The sequence below is a fragment of the Amia ocellicauda genome, chromosome 5 (assembly GCF_036373705.1).
Source record: "Amia ocellicauda isolate fAmiCal2 chromosome 5, fAmiCal2.hap1, whole genome shotgun sequence".
In the NCBI taxonomy this organism is placed as follows: Eukaryota; Metazoa; Chordata; class Actinopteri; order Amiiformes; family Amiidae; genus Amia; species Amia ocellicauda.
The window spans coordinates 30,117,465-30,134,029 of NC_089854.1; the positions used below are offsets into that span (position 1 = coordinate 30,117,465).

The window sequence follows — 16,565 nt, forward strand, 5'->3', positions numbered from 1 at the left end:
GCTGAAGATGATTATGATGAAGATATGTAAATATGGAGACTAATGTTTTATAAAAAAAACTGTACTGTCGGCAATATAGCATTTTAATGATACCATGAATACATTTCCTGTCACAGAAAGTTTCCAGAAAACCTTCTAATTTAAATTGTTAAAAAACAAACAAACAAACAAACAAAAAAAAAACTAAACGTACTGTATGGACTAGTTTGTTTGGAGATTCAGTATATTTCTCTCATGTTCAGTACAGCAAAGCTTTTAAATCCATATTTCCTCTGTTCATCCACAATAATGGCGTCTGTGTTTTTATTCAGTTTCTCTATCTCCTTTCCTCAGAGGAATAGAAAGCTCCTGCAGGCTTCTCAGAGCAGAATATCTGCCTTGCAGAAAATAAATGTAAAAAAACAACTTTGAAGTTTTGTTACATAAGCAGAATCAACCAGGTGCACAGCATTAGTTAGTGCATCTCTTTGAAACTAGCATTTGGGGAAAGCTAACTTTAAAGAAGGATAATTATGGAGAATATTGTCAAGCAGAGTGGTTGTGTTTATTTGTAAGGGGGTTGCTGTGTTTGGAAAGTAGCATTCTTACAGTTTTTAGTGAGGCAAACAATCACAGCTGCACAAAAAAAACCTTCCATTTTCAAAATAATTCAGCGTTCCTTTGTCCAAAAAAGGAACACGCCACTAGATTTCAACTCATACATCAGCTAACAAAACATTATGGAGATTGTGAAAGAAGCTGTATGTATTTTGAAAAAAGAAAGACAAAAAAAGCCTGACAGGCCTGAGGTTTCAGCACAAAACACAAAGTTATTTGAAGGAAAAAGGGAACAGAAAGTTGCATTTTCTCTCCGACAGTAGCCGAAGGATCCCGTCTGCTCATATTCCTGCTCTGTAAACTAACACACAAACACATTGTTTGTAGTAATGAAAGGCTTGTGGATTCCTAACCTCAACCTCCCAACTTCCACCCACATCTGCCATACAATGAACTCTGGAGACACTCTGCTCTCTGTTACTTTGATGTTTCTGCACAGCCAGATGAGATGCTCTTTTTACCCAAGCTGCACTTTTGAATTTCATTCCTACAATGGGTTGACAGAAGTATGTTATTCTGTATAATTCAGCGAGATATTACAGGAAGCTACACCTCTCATTTGAATAGGCCAAAGGGGAATGATAATCTGTCATGCACCTCCAAAATAAGTCAGTCTAGTATTACCAAAAAAACATATTGAAGCAAAACATGTTATGCTTAATCCAAATAAATCTACTAATAAAAAAGGGTAATATGTTATTGCTTATGACCATTATTCTATTTTCATTAATTATACAGTATATAGTTTGCCGTAAAGTAAACCTCATTGGGGTTAATATTTCCTCAGACCTCAAAGCATTAGCTATGCAGCACTATCTATATGGATGTAATGTGACCGCAAAGGTCTCAATGACTTGAAACAATTATGCAGGCAATGCACATTTGTCTTTTTTTCACTCTCTCTGCTGAGACAGGTAAAAATAACCATATCATAAACCGGCCATGTGGTTTCAACAGTCACATCACACTTGCTTCTGTATTTGAACGCTGTCACTTGAGACAGCGAAAAACTTGCATGGTGACAGAAATAGAAGCAAGTTTTCTTGTGGCAAAAATAACATCTGTTCTGACCGGTTTATCGTGAATGATGTCTGATTGCAGATGGTTTCTTAACTGCAAAATTATAAAATTTTCACACACACACACACACATATACACATATATTTTATAAGTTATGCAGGGAGATTGGAAAAGTCCTTGTGCGGCTTTCATAATTAACAATACAGTTGGATTTACCTGATTCTACTTACAGTAAATATTGGCAATGTATATATCTGCAAGTGTGTAGCGAACATTTCCAACATTTAGTGTAACTATTTCCAACACTTACTGTAAGAAGAACAAGGTAAATACAACTGTATTCTTCATTATTGCAGGTGCACAGAGTTTCGGATCAACCTCTGCTCATTAATCCAGGTTATGAACAGTTTATCTATTATCTCTCTCAGGCTCTCCAGGGGCCACCTTTGCAAAAGTGCCAGGATGTAAGGTGAGCCAAATGTCTAGGAATTTTACTGGGTGTTTAGAATTGCCTGTTTGTGTTAAAAACCAAAAGAGGTAGGGTCACACTGGCCTCATTGTTCTCAAGAGTCTGTGAGGGGGAAAAAATGGCCTTGGCTGAGTCAGATTATAAACTGTTACTTTGGAGATCCAGGCATCCAAGGATATGTTTTTGGACGGGATTGTTTAAGTACCAGTTTGAAGTTGCAATGTTAATTAAGGACATTTTGTACCAAAAATAAACATTTAGTAGCCCTTGTCCACACATTGCAAGTAGTATTAAATATTATTCAAGTGTATTTTTTTACTTAACACAAAAAGCATGTTAAGAGTGGCCCTGTAACTGTGTCTATATATATTAAAATCCACAAAGTCTCTCTCATCACATGTTTGGTACAGAGAAAAGTAATCTGAGGCGAGTGGGAGATTATGACTGGAAGAGGATTTTAAAACATTTGTATTATATCCCTGTGAGGCTGCATTTTTATAACTAAATAGCAGCAGCACTGAAATCATATCGGGAATGTGACCACAAGAGCCAAGAATACAGGCTGTTTGACATGGCAAACAGACAATACTCCTAATATTTCAATTTTGTACGCCTTTTCACAGGATCATGCCAGCAAACAGCGGGACTGTGCTGTGTAAAGTGGCAACCAGGCAAAATGTCTTTCTCCTCAGGCTCTTTCGAGCAAGACAGGAAAAAGCACAGCCTGAAAACCCTGCTGCGGGTGAAATTGCTTCGGTGGTTTGTCGTGGGGAAAATGGCTGAGACTCTTGGGATGTTTTAGAAACAAACAGAGAAATAACTTTTGCATCTCCTGCCTTACCCAACACAACTTGAGGCCCAATAAATGTGAATGGAGTCATCAGACTGCCATTTGCGATAAAACCACTGATGAATGGATGTTACATTCCTTCTTCTATGAATTCAGACGCTGGCTCGGGTGAAATAAAACTTGGAGCCACCCACCAATTGCAAAGTAACAAACTTAGTACTTGATTAGGGGTTTATATTGAATAGATGTAAGAAGCCTCTGACAGACAGGAAGCCACTCTCAAGTACTGGGTTTGTAATTTGAGATTGATGGCCGGGTCAAAGTTTTTGATTGTCTGCTAAGTATAATATCCACACAACACACCAAAGTAACTCTTTAAGTGCTCTTGACTCTCCTACCAAACAAGACCATACAAAAATATAACATTGCAGACTTTAAAGTGACTGAAGTGAATCTGTTGTATTTCAACTAAAACACAACATCGTATTGAACAATCATATATCCAATGCAGTCCTAAGACCATACAATGTATATGAATGATAGGTCAATTTAAACGATGGCTTGCCTTCATGAAGCAATACGCAGATCGGCAGCAGCTAATCTTGAATCTTCTCCATTAATCTAATTTTAAGAGAATTCAAAATTAATGTAATTACTGTATTCCACTTTATCAGTGGACGAACAGGCCTGTGGGGTCTCCATACTGAATGATATTAGGGGAATAAATGGTATAATTACAGCCCTGTGTTTTGCATGACTTCAGGGACTAGTTGTAATAATAAATTCAAGTTTCCATACGAAAACCAGTTCTGCACAACACATAAAACATTCATTTTTGCTTTATACAAACTAAGAAAGATAGATGTATTATCCAACACTGGATAAATCCATTAGAAAAGAAATGAAGCATAGAGGCAGATGCAGATAATGACAAAATACATAATTGGATCTGACATGTTATCATGGGAAATCTGTGTAGTGCTCTTCAAGTTGGATTGGGAATCCATGCTGAGATACCCAGGCAAGTTTAGCTACTCCAGACCTCCAAAGTTGAATTGAGGCCAGGCGTATGCAGCTCAGCACATGCTGTACGGGCCTGTCTCTTCAGCGCAGTGAACCGAGATTTTAGCCGAGAAGTCTTAGGTCACCGGATCGGGCCCTGACTCACTCCATTAGGGGCAGGTTCATCTTACATGATGCTGCTCCGTTATATAAAGATGATTTATTGCTTCAAGAAGTTCTCTGGTGAGGAACTTGGCTGAAACCATCAATGCTTCTCATTGTGGCCATTCCATTTTAAAGAAACTCACATGTTGAAATATTATGTAAGGAATGTAAAATGATGTAATCATTCTTTGTCCATATCTCCTATATCAATATAGTTACAACCTGCAAGCAATATGGTACCACATGTTTGGGAAGGTGGTCAAGTCTCCTGATGGCAAAGTCTTGCCTGCGAACGAAATCAGAATTATAAACCAGCTTCCAGCCACACCAGACAAACTTGGCACACAGATATGTCAAGTGGAAAAACATACAAACGTGTGTCATTATCTGCGGCTTCAGATATTACTGCATTCTTCTGACGTTACGTGGAAAGATCACTGCATTTGCATGTTGATATAGTGCTGATAATAGGACTTTTGGTCTCTATGGAGTTTCTATATTGTTGCCTAGCCTACTGTGGGTCTCTTTTCAGATAGACAGTTTAGATGCACTTGTGTTAATGAAGTGTTACAGCAAAAATAGCTCTGAAAATGACACAGAAATGAGACAGCAATGAGTGTTACCATGGTATGGGGCTGAATGTATAGTGGATCTTCAAGGGCTGGGAGTCATACTTGCAGGCAAGGATTTCATTTATTTAGTCCATTCTGGAGGCAATTGTATGCTGAAGCAGCCAACAAAGGCAAATGATCCAGACAGAAAAGAAACATAAAAAACACATAATCAGAAACAGAAAGAAGAAATGGAATTAACAGACTATAAACATAGTAATTTCACCTTTAGTTTCTTAATGTTTCTTATCTGGTAGCTCCCCCATCGCTGAAAACCTGAAAACATTGCATTCATGTCAAATGTCAATAATTATTATAAGAGGGTATCTGGAACATATAGAAAGATAGAAAGTCAAGCAGGATTTCAATAAAGATAAACTAGTGATCAGAGATAAGCAGTCAGTAGTAAGGGATATGCTTACCTGCTGTTCTCTCAGCTTAGCACAATTACTTGATTCGATTTTTTAATAGACTCAGCACAGTAAAACAGAGAACTTTAATTATGAAAGGTTGGCCACAAATTAACAGAGAGTTAAAGGTCCTATGGGCATGTTTCTATGAAGCTTTAAACCGAATCACCAACTAGCAAATGCTAAGGATGTCAACGGAGAGACATGCCCTGCAAACATGCCCTATAAATCATCCGAAACTTGAGCTTCAGACTTGGAAAAGTGCACGAGAACACAGAATTCTAAATCTTCTGAGACATATTATACATGCTTTTAGAGTGATCGTATGCAAGGGTCCCTGGAAAGAAAGAAAGAAAAAAAAATGTCCATAAGAGACTGAACCAGAAGAAAAAAGCAAGTGAAAGAGTTGTATAGGAGACATTTGGACACACATCTCCAAAAACAGACAATAAAACATAGCAATTAAATTAAAATAGCTATTGTGTTGGAACTTACAGCCTATTTAGCACCGTACACAACCTTATCTACTGCAATTTCAACACTTCACATTGTGGGCATATGTATGTGTGAATGCATAGTACATGTGCTTAGGGGTGTGTGTTGTTTTGATCATTGGGCCGACTGCGGCTGGCTTTCTGTCTTTTCTTTTATATGCCAGCAGTAATGTTTCTATTTTCCTCTTCTTTCTTTCCTGCCATCCTATTCCCCCACAAAAAGGGATTTGAACCTGTAGAATAATGCACAAAGACAGACAAAGAGACTTCTCAACAGATATACGCTTTAAATTAAAGTGTCTGCAAATGGAGATGTGCAGTTGGTGTATTATGTTATTTTGTATGACACTGATTTAAATATGTATTGCAGGCTGTTATGAACTCTTTGGGGCCATTATAAAATAAAATATATGCCATGGCAACATCTCAGGTTGTCACAAGAGTTACACACACACACACACACGCACAAGAAACAAAAAATATAGGGAAAGATAAGAGAAATGCCATCTTTGTATAGAGAGAAATCTTGTGTTTCAGGACTCTTGTGCCTTGGCGTTGAATGCACTCAATGCATTAACATGCAACAGAGATAGCAGCTGAAACAGATGAGTCACTGCTGCTCTTTCGCTTCTATTTCTGAAACTATCTCCAGGCATTGTGTATTATATTTAAAAAAGATAGAGCGAGAGTGAGAGAGAGAGAGAGAGATAGAGAGAGAGAGAGGCAAAGCAATCAAGAGTCAACCGGAATACATCTGTTCAAAAGAAACCTCAAAAATAACAGAAATCTAAAGCCAGAAAGAGATGCTGTCTTTTATGTTTCCATTGCTAATTACAACTGGTCAATGCTGGGTACATTTCAGATGCTGCTTGATCATGGCAGCATTATATATTAGTATGGAATCAGGAGGGGAAAGGAAGGGATGATCATCCTGAAAAAGGTTTTAACTTAACACGAGCACACTAAGCAAGACCCCCTTGTCACTTTAAGTGCTTGGCCGATTATGCTTCCGCCCCCCTCCCTCATCCAGTAAGATTTCAATGTAAATGAGCAGGCTGATGCTGAATGAGTTATACCGAATATCTGCCAGGGTGAAGTCAAAGAGTATGTTGGTGACTCACGTTTCAGGTCAAACAAAAGGCAAGGTACCCTCACTTGAGCCAAAAAGGTCAAACCGCTGCTCTCGTCTCATTTGCGGACGAGTCTATTAATGATATACCTGGTAAAGAAGGTTTTGTTGGGTAGCGAGGGGTTTGTGTTTTTTCATCCCTGCTGTTATTTCCCACTGGTGACTGTCTGAACAGCGGTGTATGTGGGTTTAAGTTCTTTGATTGTGCAATGTGAATTTATTGACTTCAAAAACTGTCTGAAGATTAAAAGTAATTGTATTTCAGCCAGAGGGGATATGCAGATTCAGCACACATAAATACTCACCTCAATTTCCACCTCTAACAGCACACACGTTTAATTATCTTCAGAGTTTTCCTGTTTGCCATTAAAATTTAATTAAGATGGGGACTCTGTGACAGATCGATAACTGGGCAGGTAGGAATTCTTTCGCAATTGTCAGTCGCCGTGCTGCTAATGTTTGCAATGATTGCTCATCTTTCTGACAGGATGTAGTCAAAACACTGTCGAACTCCACTTCATGCTCGCTCGATGTCCCTGAACAAAGACTTACAATGACTGTTTTACAGTCATCTGTCATGCGTGTTTCTTCCCTTCCACAGTCAATCTATTTTCAGGCAACCAAGTGGAAATTTCTACCCATCTTTTTTTTTTAAGTATGAACCTGATATTGGGCCTTCAGTTTTAGAGGACTTACGGGTAAAAATAAAAAGAACAAACAGACAAGGGAAACCTAAAACCGTTCCCTGTATCTATGGATTGATTATTTATTTACCATCCACAAGTAAGTGTTTTTGTTTAAGGTTCTTAAAGGCACCCATTAGGTATTATAATACTTTGGACAGATTACAATGAGAATCTGTACATCTGCCAAGATTTTAATGCCATTACACAGTGGCAGGGAGTTCCCCACAGTGCTTAAGAGAAAACAGTCTTAAACATGTCATGCCCTGCTTTGAGTCCTGACCTCAATCTCATAGATAGAACATCTCTGGAATGAACTTGAACATCCGTTTGCAGCGCTCTAAACTTCCCTGGAGCAGCAATGACACAGAATTCCTCTTAACGTTTATCAAAAGGACTCCAGCAGTGATTGAGGTCAAAAGTGAAACTATACTCTATTAAATATTATAAACAGATTTTGGTGTTGTGCCCAATACATACGATAATAGGCCTATAGTGTGCGACTTTAAGACAAAGGCTGCGCATCATTCTTCCTTTCATATAATTTAATAAGTATGGAGCATCAAATTTGAGACCTCTGTCTTTCATTAGAAACCTTTACACAATGACTTACTCTAGTCAACCTAACTGCAGGAAATAGAGATTTTTTGGGAATGGAATCTTTATAATAAAACTTTAATATAAACCGCTTGCAATAGCAGAATTAGCATACAATATGGTAAAGGATAAACAGTGCTGCTTGCTTGGTTTACCTAACTACGGTACAAAACACAGTAAAATAAAAATAAAAGGAATATAAAAATCAATGCTGCCTGCATGTAGACTTGAAAGTAACACATTCATAACTATGTCATTTAGCGTTTCCATGTATTTTCATCACAAGATTAACTGGGAGTTGAGAGAGAAAAATGTCTTGCTATCTCAGCATTCTTTCTCAGCAGTGATCCATCAAGTTCATGCAAAAAAGAAAAGAAAAAAAACGGGTAGCTGCTCCCAAGCAATGACATGGGTGCAAGATAAAAATAATCAGCAGTTGCAACTGAATATCAAAAGCGTTATGTTTCTTGGTATTTGCTTTGTGCTGATCAGTGGAAGGGACTCTGCATTTTTGCTGGTGAGGCAATTCAATATCCAGGTTCCTCTGACAGGCTCACACTTCTCTGTACTTTTGGGAGTTTTGCTACTCCATTCTCTTTCAAAAATCTGAGGTAAAACACTTTCTTTTACTAAGGAAGAATGTAAATCAGTTGGACAAACAGCATCGTGAACTAAATGCTGGGTTTGCATCTCTCATTCTTGAATAACTGAATGGCTTCTCACTTTGCCAAGAAGATGCATCTTGCACCGTTTAAATTTATTCCAGACAGCGATCATTTATCACTCCTGTTTTTGCACTTAGTTATGCTCCATATTCATATTAATATCATTCTGCAACTGTCCTTTTTATTAAATAGAAAAAGGATCTGGGAGTTAATTTGGATTCATTATTGTCTTCATCTAGACAGTGTGGATGAAAAAGAAAATAAGACAAAAACAAATTCTGAATGGGAATCAAGGGAATTATGCTAAAATTATCAATTGTTTTATAAACCCTTTTCTGAATATGTACACGTTGGCAATGTTGGTCCCCATGTTTAAAAACAGGTCACTGCTGCCTTAGAGAAAGTAAAATAATATAAATAAAAATAAAAAGTAACGAGTATTTCAATGGAGTGATATATGTGCACTGGCTGAAGACCTTTTTTGGTGAACTGAGGGGAATATAAAAGGCTTTGATTCAGGTATATAAAGTGCTAAATGGAATGAAACTCAATCTCAAGGACTACTTCAAGCTCAACCATGACACCGTGATTAGAGGCCAAATTTTGATTTGGTCAATCTGGACTAGATAGGAGACATGCATAGAGTGTTGGGGGTTTGGAACAAGCTGCTCTGCCATGGAATTACACCCAGTGAACAAGATGGGCTGATTTGAGTTATTTTCTTTGATACACATCTTATGATCTACATAAAGTATGCACACAATGGGCTCCTGCTAGGTCAAATATGGCATGGCTAAAATCTTGTTGTGCTCAGTTTTAGAATGTCATTGAGGCCTATGTTGAAGAAAGAAAGCAAGGGCATTCTGTGACAGCTTCTATGTGTTTTCATTGGTACGTTCCCAAGGTATAACATTCAATTTGAATCAGTCAGCAAAAACTAATTTAGTTCACTTGTATGCCGTGCAGAAATTTAATAAGGAAATGTAATAGGGTTTCAGTAAGAAAAAAAAAAAACACTCTTATTAAGCCTTGTATAACTATATATCTTCAGAAATAAAAAAGAGAAACTGTATACTATAACAATGAAGACAATTATTGAAAAAGTGTTGTTTAAAGATACATTTTAAATACTAGCAAAGTGTGTATTTCAGTTACCTGCAATGCTAATTGCAATACAATTAGTTCATAATGACCTTCCAAACCTGATAATAAGCTAAAGCACACTTATTTACACATTCAAATGGCTGTGATAATATCCATTTCAATAGGCTGATATCACTCAGATAGTGTATCAAATTATTCCTTTTGTTTTCATTGTAGGCTTTAGTAGATAACACTTAGCAAAGCTTTCACTATATATTAAGACACTTCAGAAAATGTTCTGTGTTGCTGGCAGTCAGATGGGCTCCATGTTTCCAGAATCAGAGCAATAGATGAATGAGAAACACAATAAACAGCTACAGTAAGAAGTCCCAGACACTCTGAGCGCCTCACCAACTAGCATTACAGTGTCTTAACTCTGCTCTTGTGAAGAGATGCAACTTTTAAAATGTCTATAAAGATCAGTTGCTGCTGGGAGTTGATTTAATAGTGTGACACACCCCCTCAATGTAGTGGCGGTTCTAGACCCTTTCAACTGGGTGGGCCTGGCTGGGGCCAGTTGTAATATTAGGGGGGCCATCAATTTCTCCGCATTGCTGGAGTAGGGGGGGTGTATTGGCCGCTTTTTTAAGGGGGGGTGGGGGGTGCTGACGGTGTTTTCTCCGTGATGTGAGCAGGGGGGGAGGTGTTGACAGTGTTTTGTCCGTGGTGCTAGTTAGGGGGGCCACAGGGGGATTGTTGTCACAGGGCCCCTGGCCACCCCCCCAGAACCGCCACTGCCTCAACGATACATGGAACCATAGATATCAGTATGTAGAGCAATTTCTTGTATTTTGTAATATTAATATTTCTGTTTTGCTAAGGATTTGCCATTAAGTGTGAAATGGACATGTATGCTCAAACATAATTTAGATTAAAGCACTTCTATTTCAGAAAGAGCAAAAAATTAGACCTTTAATATATGCACAAGCACACCAACAGCCCCGGTGCTGTGGGTGGTGGTTAAGTGTTTAATAATCTCTGTCAAAGCAGCTGTAGCAGTGGCTCTTTGTGGTGATGGGACAGCTGTGCTGGGGGATTGTGATGCTCTGCTGTAATTCTGACCTTCCCAACTAATGAGATCTTATTACTTTCAATCCCAGGTCTATACTTAGTTTCAGCCGGGAAGAGTTCACAGACTCCAGGATTAAACAGAACGGCTCATGTGAAGTAGGGTTAGTGCAATTATGGACGTGGGTAACAATCAACTCGAAAAATCAACTTAAGCCAGCGGGCTTGTTTGCTTGCGGCACAAGGCACATTCACGTTCACCCTCTCCTCACAGCGTTCGTCCCCCACAGGCAGCACGCAGAGCACAGCCTGAGTGTTTACTTTTACAATCCCCGCGTGATAGCTGGCTTTCCGCCGTGGGCCTTGGATATGTGGGCCTGCTCCGAAATCAGCATGTTACAAAGGCCACATCAAAACAGTGCTGCCTCTATCTCAGTGCTCTTTAAGGCTTCGGTACACTTCTCAAGCAAACAAACTGTATACTTTTGCCCTTGAGCTGTAATATGGACAGGTCGCTGTACATTTTCATATCATACCAGTGGTACCTGACATTTTTACTAATTCTCTTTTTTAAAGGAAAACTAAACACAATGAAATCCAGCCCTCTCAAGCCAAGTAAATAGTAAGATGAAAACAAGGCTTATGTTTCAGACTTCTACTCTCTCCCTGCTTATACTCTTGGGTGTGGCACTTTTTTCTTCAGTGACCAAATATGGATACCATACTATTTTGATTTATGATATGAAATCAGCACTTGATTAAATCAGTAAATGAAGAATGGTATGTCGATGAAACAATTAACACCGAGATAAAGGATTTCTTCACAGTGTGCATGAGGAAGTTTTCACACAGCAATCACCTATTTCTTTAGCCAGGACTGTAAAACAAACAGGAAAGCCTACCATTCAGCAATACAAATCAAAAGGCTAAATGCATAGGCTTGAAGGGCTCCTGCTGTCCATCTCTGTGACAAATTCTCCCTTCAGCTGCCATAAACACTGGCCGGGCCTGAGCGACACACTGGGGTAGCCTGTTTGACGTCATGGCCTGTACTGCCATCAGATCCTGTCACCTTCAGCAGTTTTTATGGCCCATGCTTTTTATTAGGAAGTGTCACACTATTTCTTGTCCTCAAGGCCATATATCACTGACCCAATCCCATTTCATCAGAGTCCTTCAGTGGCGAGTGATGAGCCATACTATACCATGCTCCTGTGCTTGTCAAAGACATCGCAGGGCATTTTTAGAAACATAATGTTCTTTAACAGAATAATACAAGCCCCCAGGCACTCCATCATCCCAGCCCTGTGTGCAGAACTATGTCACTGTGCATACGAGGACTTTAAGGTTATCCTATAATATCATTATCCACATTCCCACATAAGTACAATTATACAAGTGTAGGTTTCTTTCTCTGATTAATTACAGGAGGAAAAGCCTTGAAACCTCTGTGGATAGGTTATTATATAGAAACAGTGAGATACATTTATGTCTGCATGTTTTCTTTCAATAGGATCAATTTTTAAAATAACAAATACCATTGGTTATGTGTTCACATGTCTTTTAATATGGAACATTAAAATAAAGTATTTACAAAAATATATGAAAACTTGCCTATACCTAGCCTTTTTAATATGCCTCTGTGGACGCTATGTATAAGAACCACAGGGGATCTCGGGTTTTTCCGGCGTTGTCCGGGCTTTATTGAAAGTTCTGCACTTGAACAAAAGCGTTTTGTCTGCAAACTTTCCACAAGTGCTAAAGGAAAATAATCAACCTTAATACAAAACGAAAGGAGCTAACAAACAAATGTTGCTCCGTACAGGTTTAGGGCAGGAGCAGGTTGCGCATCAGTCCTCCTTTAGTTTGAACAGCTACTGTCGGAGGGAGAAGAGAGAGAGGTCAAATAGCTGAAGCACAGCTGGTGCTGACATCACAATCGCCGGAGTGCTCATTGCCTGCAGCCATGAGCCTGCAGGCTGTTGAAGAGTCAGCTGACGATGTGGCTGCAGCACATGAGCACCTAAGCAGTGCGTGTCAGCAGTAGCCGTACAGTGACAGACAGTGTCCTGTCACAGCCTCATATAGATATATTGATATTCATTTATCTATTTATTTTACATATTTATTTTGCATTTCATGTGTGCTAATCCAAATGGTTCAGTTAGAAAGGCTGGATTGTTGCATGGCACTTTGAGAAGCTTTATACACAAACCAAGTTTGGTAGATATTCCTAATAGTTTTTCGAACAGCTGTGCATCATTGTAATTAAACCATTTCAATGTAAACTGCTTCCTTGTTATGTAGTAACAAGATCAATCAAAAGTGCCATTTCAGAGGCCATTGCAGTACAACACACTTGAAAATATAGATTCTTCATATGTTTATTATGGCTTATGATCTGTCTTCTATAGTAAAACAGAGATAGAGAGACATGCTTGCTCTGTATTTGCCACAATCACCTTAATACGGCACGTGTCCTAGTTTGGCAAGGACACATTAACCTAAGCTTGTCAATTCCCATGATTCTCCACCCCGTACACATATCATCAATGCCTCCATTAGCTGCTTGGTAAGCTACAGAGTATGCCACCACCATGGAGGATGAACCTACTTTTCCCATCTTTTTCCCATCTTTTCTGTTGCCTTGACTTTTGTGGAACATGTGAAGTATATTTAATTTTAGAAAAGACGGATAAATAACTTGGTCAACACAAACTTTTCGTATCGCACAGATATCCGACCAAGTCATAATATCACTGAGATTTTAAACTGCATGCTTTTTGTCTTAGCTTGTATCAGCTTGCATTTAATCAAAATACATTTCCATATTTTTCTAAGCACATAATGCATAAACACGTGCACAGCCATTGATTAGCATTTTAACACCTTTTTGTACATAATTAAAAAAAAATATCGATATGAATTGAAAATCAGGAGAAATACAGCGATGGATCAAATTCAAATCCAAACAAAGATGTCATATGTAGTCATTTTAATATGATCAGTTTTACAAGAAAACTGTATCTTTGAGAAGGAGGCATTCTGCAAATGCGTGTGCAAAGCTTTGTGTTTCTGTTGTCATTTACTAGGCAAAACTGTACCAAAGAATTTATGCTGCACCAATTCACTGCTGCTGTCACGTAACAATAAAGTCATACAGTACAGCTGTGTGCTGGTGTGATGAGCGCTGGGCTTTACTGATAAGCTCCCGAGATTACTCATCTCACCTACAGAAATATTCTCCTGGCACTTTATCTTGTTAGTTGTGTGGTATTTAAAATATACTGTGATTAATAAACGAAAGCCTTTCTTTTCTAAAATAAATTGCTTCTGTCTAATCCGTAAATGTGGTGCACACCAACGTGGGGAGCGAAACATAAATTAAATCAATATATACATAAATTACCCTTCAGATCTCATTTGAATTCTCTTCTTACCATCATTCCGAAGCCCAACACCAAGCACAAACATGGAGCATACTCCAACAAATAGTAACTTGTGTTTTGTGCCGGGTTTGATACAGACTGTCATGCAATAGGCTGATACTGACATATGTGTAGTACTGTGGGCAAATCAGACATTTCTGCTAGATTTTAAAATGTCAATGTTTTATATGACTTAGGATGCTTGAGAACATAATCATTGTCTAACTGCACACATTTTCTTGTTTTGCGGAAAGGCTTACAGTTACGCAGAAGCAAACCAAAGTGCTTGTTTTTTTCAAACATAATAACCACAGCTTAACATAAAGGCAAATATTAGTGCAGGGAATACAGCACTGCTTGAAATGTTAAACATAAATGCATATTATGTGCCTATAAAACATTCAACAAAATGTCACTTTGCACATCATCCACTGACATCACGAGTGCTAACAGAACATACGTTGGCGGGAGCATCTTATTTAGAGACATACTTATACTCCTTCAGATGTCTCAGGGAATTATTAGATGTAGCGATTTTAATTTACACTTTAGACAAGATGGGTAGTTAAAGATTCACATGCTTATAAATAGTCATCATTTCATGCAATTAGCTAATAGCCCCGCAAGAGATATGTTATCGTCACTGGTCCAGAGTGACCTGCCATTTAGACCTAAACCAAATAGAATAAATTAAACATACAAAAAAAAAGGTTCTGTTGATTTCCGATTATATAAAATGGAGCTATATCAGTAGCTACAATCTTTGGAAACAATGTATTTATAAATCAACTTTTTAGTTTCTATGTCATCTTTGTGAAGTATCGTTCTATAAATGATCTGTCAGGTGTCTGATGTTGTGACATCATCAGGAATTAATGGTTCACAGTCAGTGTAAGATGTAAAGAATTATACTCAGGAGGAGGAAACAGAGATTTAAGTCATGCCTGTTCAAAACATTATTTAAATTTGTCCTTATAAGTTTTAGTGCAGCTGCATAAATTGTATAAATGGGTACAAGTAATTAGCTAGGGGATTTAGCTGCAGTTGACCAGCTTCCCATACAGGGGGAGTCCTGAAGATTAGGAAGTGGATAAGCACCGGCCCCAGCAGCAACAAAGAACTTTTAGAACCCAATAAATAAATGTAAGGGTAGGAAAAAACAACAGTGCTAAAGGATTCTGTATCAGATAAAAGGGGGGAAATACATTTTATAAATGTATTCATACAGTGAAAAACTAAAAGACGACAAAGACCAACCAGACACTTATTGAATGTACTTCATAAATTGTATGTGAATGATTAGAAATGCATTAATATTCTAGTAATCCTCGATAACCACTTTAAGAACAAAAACACATCATCTGGTGAACAAGGGGAGAAAACAAACAATCTCAGTATGATCTGTTTCTTAGTAGAAGTGTACGAAATGTGAGTAAATGTATTAGCCATCTGCTGATCCCCTTTTTTAGCAGAAATATAATTGCCAAAACTGCTTTGATCATCAACTGCCATTACATGACATTCCTGACTGTCTTGGGATTGTTATTGCCAAACTCCGTGATCTACGGTAACTGCTTTTGTACACAACACAACCACACAACAAAGCTTTGTGGTTAAAGAAAAGAGACTTGCTGCATGTTGGAAGGTGTGGTTCCTTGTGAAATTGAGAGTGATAGAGTCTTAGACTACAATGACACCTCTATAAGGCATAACACATTCAACAGGACTTTCAAAAGGGCTCCAAATAAGAATTTAGGGCGAGATTAAATCCAAACTTCGACCCACCCACTAACTACAACCACAAACCTGTACTACATAGTGGTTACATTTTTGTGTAGAAGAAAGAAGCAACTTAAAAATTTTAAATTAAACCACCACTGATGTAGTTATGTAGTTTTGTATTAGTGGGTGGGTCAACATTTTGATTGAATCCCTACCTTGGTTTTGTTAATCCTTATTCCAGTAATTTACCAAGCCCCTTTCAAAAGATTAATGTAGAAAGCATCATGCATTTCTAACAAACAGGGGAAGACCCTTCAGTCCTATAGGACCAGATCGCCTGATCAATAACTAACATTACGTCCCTAGTCTTCAGACATTGGTTCTTTAGGGTAACCTATAAAATGAATTATAATGGTACTCTCCAAGCGGGACATCCTTGGTCTAAATGAAATCACATTTACATTTTAGGGGAGAAATAGGCCTTGTTTGATTATTTTTGCACTGTAACAGGTTTATGTCCAGTTTTTAAATCCCATCTTACTTTAAATGCCATGCAATTAGCTGTTTGACATTGACAGGCAGTGGAAATGAAAAGCAACAATCCGCTCTCTCCCTCTCCCTCTCCCTCGCTC

The 16,565-nt window shown here is 38.2% G+C and overlaps 1 long non-coding RNA gene across 1 annotated transcript in view; it reads right to left on the reverse strand.

Annotated features, from left to right (window-relative positions):
- Positions 1 to 16,565, reverse strand: part of LOC136750027 (uncharacterized) — a 61,549-nt gene that overhangs the window by 13,388 nt on the left and 31,596 nt on the right. The window lies entirely within an intron of this gene.